The following is an 11,053-nucleotide window of genomic DNA, read 5'->3' as shown; positions in this document are numbered from 1 at the left end:
AGTTTTGGCACAGCAACAGAAGCTAAGAAATGTATGGATTCTCTGTGAGGGACTCTCTTCTGATCAGTACCCCGGAGACTGATCCTCTCTTTTACACTTCAAGGCATAGACTAGTCCTTATTCTGCTCCACCCCCAATGTCTGTATTTAAGATAGAAGGAAGGTATTCTTTGCTTGGTCTGTTTTACTGGAAACAATTTTTGAGGCTGCTTTTTTCTTTAAGACTTCTGCCTCCCTCACTGAGTATATAAGAAGTCAGGGGTCTATAAAACTGTACCTGGAATTACCAATGCCAGTGGTATGTGATTATCCAGATCCACAGTGAAACCAATGACCCCATCTGCTAGGAAGGACTATGAAGGTGAAACATTTACTTGATGCATAATAATTTATACCTCCCTTGGACTGGGACTGAATCTTATGATAGTGAGCATCTGTGTGATGTGGACAGTACATGCTGGTTCATGCTGCTTGCTTTTGCTTAACAGTTACCCTGTGAGACATGAGCAGGGAATTGCAGCTCTCTGTACGGCAATTTGCTGAATCCTTCTTTCTCACTGAAACACGCCCTTCCCCAATCTGGATCTGTATAAATGGCCTCACTCTCCTCTGCAGATTTATTTCCCTCTCCTATCCCCCCCACCCCATTTTGTAAATTATTGTTAGCTGGCCTCACTTCTTGATTTTCCATCCCTTTTGCCATATCACCTCAATTTAGGTTATGGTTGGTTGTTAATGATTCAAGTTACATCTATTGTGTTTTTACTCTGAGCCCTGGTCTACACTAGGAGTTGAGGTCGAATTTAGCAGCGTTAAATCGATTTAACCCTGCACCCGTCCACACGACGAAGCCCTTTTTTTCGACTTAAAGGGCTCTTAAAATCGATTTCCTTACTCCACCCCTGACAAGGGGATTAGCGCTTAAATCGGCCTTGCTGGGTCGAATTTGAGGTATTGTGGACGCAATTAGATGGTATTGGCCTCTGGGAGCTATCCCAGAGTGCTCTATTGTAACCGCTCTGGCCAGCACTCTCAACTCAGATTTCCTGTCTACCTGGCCAGTGTAAGGCCCGCAAACTTTTGAATTTCAGTTTCCTGTTTGCATGGTCACCTGCAGCTTGCCATGCTGGCCAGAGCTCATCAGCAGAGGTGACCATGCAGAGCTCATCAGCAGAGGTGACCATGATGGAGTCCCAGAATCGCAAAAGAGCTCCAGCATGGACCGAACGGGAGGTATGGGATCTGATCGCAGTATGGGGAGAGGAATCCGTGCTATCAGAACTCCGTTCCAGTTTTCGAAATGCCAAAACCTTTGTCAAAATCTCCCAGGGCATGAAGGACAGAGACCATAACAGGGACCCGAAGCAATGCTGCGTGAAACTTAAGGAGCTGAGGCAAGCCTACCAGAAAACCAGAGAGGCAAACGGCCACTCCGGGTCAGAGCCCCAAACATGCCGCTTCTATGATGAGCTGCATGCCATTTTAGGGGGTTCAGCCACCACTACCCCAGCCATGTTGTTTGACTCCTTCAATGGAGATGGAGGCAACACAGAAGCAGGTTTTGGGGACGAGGAAGATGATGATGATGAAGTTGTAGATAGCTCACAGCAAGCAAGCAGAGAAACCGGTTTTCCCGACAGCCAGGAACTGTTTCTCACCCTGGACCTGGAGCCAGTACCCCCCGAACCCACCCAAGGCTGCCTCCCGGACCCGCCAGATGGAGAAGGGACCTCTGGTGAGTGTACCTTTTAAAATACTATACATGGTTTAAAAGCAAGCATGTTTAATGATTAATTTGCCCTGGCATTTGTGGCTCTCCTGGATGGAGTCCCAAAGCCTTTGCAAAAGGTTTCTGGGGAGGGCAGCCTTATTCCGTCCACCATGGTAGGACACTTTACCACACCAGGCCAGTAGCACGTACTCGGCAATCATTATAGAACAAAGCATTGCAGTGTATGTTTGCTGGCGTTCAAACAACATCAGTTCTTTATCTCTCTGTGTTATCCTCAGGAGAGTGATATCATTCATGGTCACCTGGTTGAAATAGGGTGCTTTTCTTAAGGGAACATTCGGAGGTGCCTGTTCCTCCTGGGCTGTTTGCCTATGGCTGAACAGAAATGTTCCCCACTGTTAGCCACGGGGAGGGGGGAGGGGCTAGTCACGTGGTGGGGGGAGGCAAAATGCGACCTTGGAACGAAACCACATGTGCTGTGTATGTAATGTTAACAGCAAGGTTTACTGTGAAAGAGTGTAGCCATTGTTCTACAAAATGTGTGTTTTTAAATACCACTGTCTCTTTTTTTTTTCTCCACCAGCTGCATGTGTTTCAAGGATCACAGGATCTTCTCCTTCCCAGAGGCTAGTGAAGGTTAGAAGGCGAAAGAAACGCACTCGTGATGAAATGTTCTCTGAGCTCATGCTGTCCTCCCACACTGACAGAGCACAGACGAATGCGTGGAGGCAGACAATGTCAGAGTGCAGGAAAGCACAAAATGACCGGGAGGAGAGGTGGCGGGCTGAAGAGAGTAAGTGGAGGGCTAAAGAGAGGGCTGAAGCTGAAAGGTGGTGGCAGCGTGATGAGAGGAGGCAGGATTCAATGCTGAGGCTGTTGGAGGATCAAACCAATATGCTCCAGCGTATGGTTGAGCTGCAGGAAAGGCAGCAGGAGCACAGACCGCCGCTACAGCCCCTGTGTAACCAACCGCCCTCCTCCCCAAGTTCCATAGCCTCCTCACCCAGATGCCCAAGAACGTGGTGGGGGGGCCTCTGGCCACCCGGCCACTCCACCCCAGAGGATTGCCCAAGCAACAGAAGGCTGGCATTCAATAAGTTTTAAAGTTTTAAACTTTTAAAGTGCTGTGTGGCCTTGTCCTTCCCTCCTCCACCACCCCTCCTGGGCTACCTTGGTAGTTATCCCCCTATTTGTGTGATGAATGAATAAAGAATGCATGAATGTGAAGCAACAATGACTTTATTGCCTCTGCAAGTGGTGATCGAAGGGAGGAGGGGAGGATGGTCAGCTTACAGAGAAGTAGAGTGAACCAAGGGGCGGGGGGTTTCATCAAGGAGAAACAAACAGAACTTTCACACCGTAGCCTGGCCAGTCATGAAACTGGTTTTCAAAGCTTCTCTGATGCGCACCGCGCCCTCCTGTGCTCTTCTAACCGCCCTGGTGCCTGGCTGTGCGAAACCAGCAGCCAGGCGATTTGCCTCAACCTCCCACCCCGCCATAAACGTCTCCCCCTTACTCTCACAGATATTGTGGAGCGCACAGCAAGCAGTAATAACAGTGGGAATATTGGTTTCGCTGAGGTCTAACCGAGTCAGTAAACTGCGCCAGCGCATTTTTAAACGTCCAAATGCACATTCTACCACCATTCTGCACTTGCTCAGCCTGTAGTTGAACAGCTCCTGACTACTGTCCAGGCTGCCTGTGTATGGCTTCATGAGCCATGGCATTAAGGGGTAGGCTGGGTCCCCAAGGATAACTATAGGTATTTCAACATCCCCAACGATTATTTTCTGGTCTGGGAATAAAGTCCCTTCCTGCAGCTTTTGAAACAGACCAGAGTTCCTGAAGATGCGAGCGTCATGTACCTTTCCCGGCCATCCCACGTTGATGTTGATGAAACGTCCCTTGTGATCCACCAGTGCTTGCAGCACTATTGAAAAGTACCCCTTGCGGTTTATGTACTCGCTGGCTTGGTGCTCCAGTGCCAAGATAGGGATATGGGTTCCGTCTATGGCCCCACCACAGTTAGGGAATCCCATTGCAGCAAAGCCATCCACTATGACCTGCACATTTCCCAGGGTCACTACCCTTGATATCAGCAGATCTTTGATTGCTTTGGCTACTTGCATCACAGCAGCCCCCACAGTAGATTTGCCCACTCCAAATTGATTCCTGACTGACCGGTAGCTGTCTGGCGTTGCAAGCTTCCACAGGGCTATTGCCACTCGCATCTCAACTGTGAGGGCTGCTCTCATCTTGGTATTCTTGCACCTCAGGGCAGGGGAAAGCAAGTCACAAAGTTCCATGAAAGTGCCCTTACGCATGCAAAAGTTTCGCAACCATTGGGAATCGTCCCAGACCTGCAACACTATGCGGTCCCACCAGTCTGTGCTTGTTTCCCGAGCCCAGAATTGGCGTTCCACGGCATGAACCTGCCCCATTAGCAGCATGATGCCCACATTGCCAGGGCCCATGCTTTGAGAGAAGCCTGTGTCCATGTCCTCATCACTCACGTCACCGCACTGACGTCGCCTACTCGCCTGGTATCGCTTTGCCAGGTTCTGGTGCTGCATATACTGCTGGATAATGCGCGTGGTGTTTAATGGGCTCCTAATTGCCAAAGTGATCTGAGCAGGCTCCATGCTTGCCGTGGTATGGCGTCCGCTCAGAAAAAAGGCGCGGAACGATTGTCTGCCGTTGCCCTGACGGAGGGAGGGGCGACTGACGACATGGCTTACAGGGAATTAAAATCAACAAAGGGGGTGGCTTTGCGAGAAACTGAATGGCCCCCTCAAGGATAGAACTCAAAACCTCAAGGATAGAACTCAAAACTGAGTTTAGCAGGCTGCTGATTTCACAGAGGGAGGGAGGAGAAAATGAATATAAAACAAATCTGGTCTATTTCTTGTTTTGAGCCACTTCATCTATCTTTATACATCTTGCTGGCAGCAGACTATGCAGTACGACCGCTAGCCATCATCATCTCCTGGGTGCTCAGCAGAAGACGGTGCAGTATGATGACTAGCCATCATCTTCTGCTAGCTGGAGGTTAAAAGACAGTGCACTGCCGGTAGGACTCAATCGCCACGAGACGAAACTTAAAAGGGAAATGACCTGGCTGAGTCATTCCCATGTTTGCCCAGGCACCCGGTTAAAAGAGCACCCAGGACTATGTCGATGACGGCTACCAGTCATACTGCACTGTCTGCTGCCAAAAGGCAATAAACTGCTGCTGTGTAGCAATGCAGTACCGCGTCTGCCAGCACCCAGGAGACATACGGTGACGGTTAGCTGAGCGGGCTCCATGCTTGCTGTGGTATGGCGTCTGCACAGGTAACTCAAGAAAAAAGGCGCAAAACGATTGTCTGCCCTTGCTTTCACGGAGGGAGGGAGGGAACGGGGGCCTGACGATATGTACCCAGAACCACCCGCAACAATGTTTTAGCCCCATCAGGCACTGGGATTTCTACCCAGAATTCAAATGGGCAGCGGAGACTGCGGGAACTGTGGGATGGCCACCCACAGTGCAACGCTCTGGAAGTTGACGGTTGCCTCGGTACTGTGGACACACTCCGCCGACTACATGCAGTTAGAGCATTTGTGTGGGGACACACACAATCAACTGTATAAAAACACTTTCTACAAAACCGACTTCTACAAATTCGACCTAATTTTGTAGTGTAAACATACCCTGATAGTTATTGGGGATAATGATGAAGAAACATGGTCTTGCTACATGTTAGGTTCCTTTTCCCTCCCCTCTTCTGTGGGTGGGAAAAGGGTGGGTGGGATGTGTGAATCGTTAGAGGACTGCCAATCTTTGCCGTGTATGTAGGATGTAATACCTCACTTAATGTGGTAACCCTACTAACTGTTAAGGTGAAATAGTATATATTATATCAATCTCAATTCGTTACATATGCTGTTTAAATGTTAATGAGCACCTATATAGGTTATGTTATAATATATTGAGTGTGGGCATGGGGGAAGTAGGGGAGGGTTTTTTTCTTCCTCCTCCTCCAATGGCTCTTCCCGTGGTACATTTGACACAGAGGCATTGGTGCCAACTCGCAAAAGGGTCACTGTTCTTTACAAGCAATTCCTGTCTCAACAAACCTGACAAACTCCCTGCACCCAATACACCACTTTCATGGTATTTATCTATGAATGGTAGCATGTGAGGTCTCTACTGAAAGCTTGTAACTTATTGGTACTCATAGTCATTGTGAGGTGTGGATATGGGTAATTTTTAAGGAATAGTGTAACTATATTGAAAATTGTGCCCTTATGGTCTTGGAGTGAAAGTGAGTCACCAGGGAATAACATGTCTCAATGGAGGCCCACTGAAATGGGAGGGAGTTGCCACCCCTCCCTGGTTAGCTGATTATGTAATATAGTGCTCAGTTGTCTACCATTCTACCAACCCAGAAAAGTCAATGGAAAACCATCAAACTATAAACATTGAAACCATATGGAAGTGAAAAGGAACTCTATGACAGTGAGGGGATCACACTGTTTGTGAATGAAAATGCTACAGTGACACAGCTGCACTTCTGTGTAGACACTACCTGCACTGACGGGAGGAGTTCTCCTATCAGCAGAGGTAATCCACCTCCCCGAGAGGCAGTAGCTAGGTCGACAGTAGAATTCCATGGCGCTGCCTATACCAGGGCTTGATTGGCTTAACTAGACTGCTCAGCGGTGTGGATTTTTTCATACCCCTCAGCAATATGCTTGAGCCGACTTAATTTTGTAACATAGACCAGGCCTGATTCAGTATATCACAGGGTGGAGAAAGATAGTCTGGATCCATTCATTGAGGAGATACCTTGATGAGCAGGATGCTTTGTGAAAGACTGGGACCTAGCTCCTAACTTTGGGGTGAGAATCTATTTTATTACATAGGAAAGGTAACTATTAATAAGGGTAGGTCCTAGTTCACATTTTATGATTTTGCTTTGGATGTAACCATTTGATTCCATCACTTACGCTTGTTTCTCTTTGAATCTCTATTCTTTCTTAAAATAAAATTCCTTTTGTTTTACTATAATTGAACTCAACAGCTGTGAACTCAACAGCTGTGTGTGGTACAAGACCGGTGGCCCAAGGTGCAACTGATAAACTGGGGTACACTGTTCCCTTGGGAATGGAGGTATCCAGTAATCGTAAGAACAAATGAACATAAGAATGGCCTACTGCATCAGACCAATGGTCCACTGGGACAGCCTGTACCCCATGGTCACCTCTTTTATGTGGTTATGATACATTGTGTACAAAGCATGCCTTGTGAGGTATTATTTGAAAACTCACAATTTACTGAATATTATTATCATGTTGAAATGTGTGTAACAACACTACATGTAAATTTACAAGATTTTGCTATTTTTTTTAATGAAATATGTTGTAATTTTGGGTAAAACCCACAAACTAATTTCCCAGAGACAAAGACACGCTGGCACACCAGCAGAATGCTAAAGAGTCATTACCTGTTTAACCAGACATTCATCAGCGGGGGTTGGGGGGGGGAAGGTAAAAACAAAGTATTTACAATTCATCTGAAGGACAATTTGTAGCTCGCGTATGCAACAGACCTACCCCATAACCCAGCAAGGATTTTTCCAGTACAAAGGGTTGGAGTATAAGAAGGAGGAAAAAAGGCCTCTGGCCACCGCTCCTCCTCTCCTCTCCACCTCCCTTCTCTCTACTTGACATTAATGAATATCTTAAAGACACTGAAGCAAGGAGAGATGTCCCAAGCTAACAGGAAATCCAGCCTGTGAAGTGAGAGCTGTGAATTCTGACCTGCCTGCAGCATCTGCTGTGGTGAGAAAGATGTTTGCTTCAAATCTCATTTAGCTTGGTAAAGTTTAGGAATAGTTTGTGGTTTTACCATTTTATTTGTTTTGTGACCAATTCTGACCTTTATGCTTTATCACTTATAATCGCTTAAAATCTATCTTTCTCCAGTTAATAAACTTGTTTTATTGTTTTATCTAAACCAGTGTGTTTGATTGAAGTGTTTGGGAAACCTCTACTTGAGATAACAAAGGCTGGTGCATAAACATTACCTATTGTTGGAATATCAGGCTATCTATGAGCTTATACTGTCCAGGGGGGTCTACTGAGCAGTATAAGACACTCATTTCTGGGGAGCCAAGGCTGGGGCTGGGGATATGCAGGTGTCTCCATGTATATAATTAGTGGGTGTCTGGGCATAGCATTCATGTATTCAGCTGGGAGTGATTTTATATGCTAGTGGCTGTGTGTGAGCAGAGCCTGGAGGGGTTGCTGTTCTCCAGCAAAGCAGTGTAAAAGGCATCTCAGATTGCAGAGTTAAGGGGACCCAGCAGTCCAGATTGTACCCTGGGGAATGTCTAATCCATCTAGCCCAGAATCCTGTCTTCCAACAGTGACTGGTGCCAGATACTTCAGAGAGAATCAACAGAACAGGGCAATTTATCAAGTGATCCATCCTCTAGTGTCAAGGCCTAGCTTCTGGCAGTCAGAGATTCAGGGACATCCAGAACAGGGGATTGCATCCCTGACCATGTTGGCTAATAGCCACTGATGGACCTTGAAGTTTATCTTCCATTTTCTTGCCCAGTTATCCAGTTTTATGAGATCCCTTTGTAACTCTTCACAGTCAGCGTGGACTTTACTATCTTGAGTAACTTAGTATCATCTGCAAACTTTGCCACCTCACTGTTTACCTTGTTTTCCAGATCATTTATGAAAATGTTGAATAGCACTGGTATATATCTTTGGGGGAACCTCACTATTAACAACTCTCAACTGTTAAAACTGACCATTTATTCCTATCATTTAACCAGTTACCTAATCTGTGAGAGGACCTTCCCTCTTATCCAATGACTGCCTACTTTGCTTAAGAGCCTTTGGTGAGGGACCTTGCAAGAGATGTTAAGAGTAACAAGAAGGGTTTCTTCAGGTATGTGAGCAATAAGAAGAAAGTCAAGGAAAGTGTGGGCCCCTTACTGAATGAGGGAGGCAACCTAGTGACAGAGAATGTGGAAAAAGCTAATGTACTCAGTGCTTTTTTTGCCTCTGTCTTCACGAACAAGGTCAGCTCCCAGACTACTGCACTGGGCAGCACAGCATGGGGAGAAGGTGACCAGCCCTCTGTGGAGAAAGAAGTGGTTCGGGACTATTTAGAAAAGCGGGATGAGCACAAGTCCATGGGGCCGGATGTGCTGCATCCGAGAGTGCTAAAGGAGTTGGCGGATGTGATTGCAGAGCCATTGGCCATTATCTTTGAAAACTCATGGCGATCGGGGGAGGTCCCAGATGACTGGAAAAAGGCTAATGTAATGCCCATCTTTAAAAAAGGGAAGAAGGAGGATCCAGGGAACTATAGGCCAGTCAGCCTCACCTCAGTCCCTGGAAAAATCATGGAGCAGGTCCTCAAGGAATCAATTCTGAAGCACTTAGAGGAGAGGAAAGTGATCAGGAACAGTCAGCATGGATTCACCAAGGGCAAGTCATGTCTGACTAATCTAATTGCCTTCTATGACGAGATAACTGGCTCCGTGAATGAAGGGAAAGCAGTGGACATGTTCAGTTCCTTGACTTTAGCAAAGCTTTTGACATGGTCTCCCACAGTATTCTTGCCAGCAAGTTAAAGAAGTATGGGCTGGATGAATGGACTATAAGGTGGATAGAAAGCTGGCTAGATTGTCGGGCTCAACGGGTAGTGATCAATGGCTCCATGTCTAGTTGGCAGCCGGTATCAAGTGGAGTGCCCCAGGGGTCGGTCCTGGGGCCGGTTTTGTTCAATATCTTCATAAATGATCTGGAGGATGGCGTGGATTGCACCCTCAGCAAGTTTGCAGATGACACTAAACTGGGAGGAGTGGTAGATATGCTGGAGGGTAGGGATAGGATACAGAGGGACCTAGACAAATTGGAGGATTGGGCCAAAAGAAATCTGATGAGGTTCAACAAGAACAAGTGCAGAGTCCTGCACTTAGGACGGAAGAATCCAATGCACCGCTACAGACTAGGGACCGAATGGCTAGACAGCAGTTCTGCAGAAAAGGACCTAGGGGTTACAGTGGCCGAGAAGCTGGATATGAGTCAACAGTGTGCCCTTGTTGCCAAGAAGGCCAATGGCATTTTGGGATGTATAAGTAGGGGCATTGCCAGCAGATCGAGGGATGTGATCCTTTCCCTCTATTCAACATTGGTGAGGCCTCATCTGCAGTACTGTGTCCAGTTTTGGACCCCACACTACAAGAAGGATGTGGAAAAATTGGAAAGAGTCCAGCGGAGGGCAACAAAAATGATTAGGGGACTGGAACACATGACTTATGAGGAGAGGCTGAGGGAACTGGGGATGTTTAGTCTTCAGAAGAGAAGAATGAGGGGGGATTTGATAGCTGCTTTCAACTACCTGAAAGGGGGTTCCAAAGAGGATGGCTCTAGACTGTTCTCAGTGGTAGCAGATGACAGAACAAGGAGTAATGGTCTCAAGTTGCAGTGGGGGAGATTTAGGTTGGATATTAGGAAAAACTTTTTCACTAGGATGGTGGTGAAACACTGGAATGCGTTACCTAGGGAGGTGGTGGAATCTCCTTCCCTAGAAGTTTTTAAGGTCAGGCTTGACAAAGCCCTACCTGGGATGATTTAGTCGGGGATCGGTCCTGCTTTGAGCAGGGGGTTCGACTAGATGACCTCCTGAGGTCCCTTCCAACCCTGATATTCTATGATTCTATGATTCTTGCCAAAGGCTTTCTGAAAGTCCAAGTACATTCCAGCAACTGGATCACCTTTGTCCACATGATTGTTGACACCCTCAGAGAATTCTAGTAGATTGGTGAGACTTGATTTCCCTTTACAACACTGTGGTGACTCTTCCCCAACATATCGTGTTCATCCATGTGTCTGATCATTCTGTTCTTTACTATCCTTTCAGTCAAATTGCCTGGTACTGAAGTTAGGCTTATGGGCCTGTAAGTGCCAGGATCGCCTCTGGAACCATTTTAAAAAATTGGCTTTAAATGAGCTATCTGCCAGTCATGTGGTACAGAGACTGATTTAACTGATAGGTTCCATACCACAGTTAATAGTTCTGCAGTTTCACATCTGAAGTCCTTCAGAACTCTTGGGTGAATGCCATCTGGTCCTGGTGACTTCTTATTGATTTGTTGCACAACCTCCTGTATTGACACCTCAATCTTGGACAGTTCCTCAGATTTGTCACCTAAAAAGAATGGCTCAGGTGTGGGAATCTCCCTAACATCCTCTGCAATGAAGACTGATGCAAAAAATTCATTTAGCTTCTTCTCAGTGACCTGGTCTTCCTTGA

General features: G+C 46.7%; 1 protein-coding gene across 2 annotated transcripts in view; it reads left to right on the top strand.

The window, feature by feature from the left end:
- The window catches only part of LOC119566362 (zinc finger and SCAN domain-containing protein 2), a 558,782-nt gene that overhangs the window by 510,447 nt on the left and 37,282 nt on the right, over window positions 1-11,053 (top strand). The window lies entirely within an intron of this gene.

This window comes from Chelonia mydas, chromosome 6, assembly GCF_015237465.2.
Source record: "Chelonia mydas isolate rCheMyd1 chromosome 6, rCheMyd1.pri.v2, whole genome shotgun sequence".
NCBI lineage: Eukaryota > Metazoa > Chordata > Testudines > Cheloniidae > Chelonia > Chelonia mydas.
This window is presented reverse-complemented; position numbering and strand designations above follow the sequence as displayed.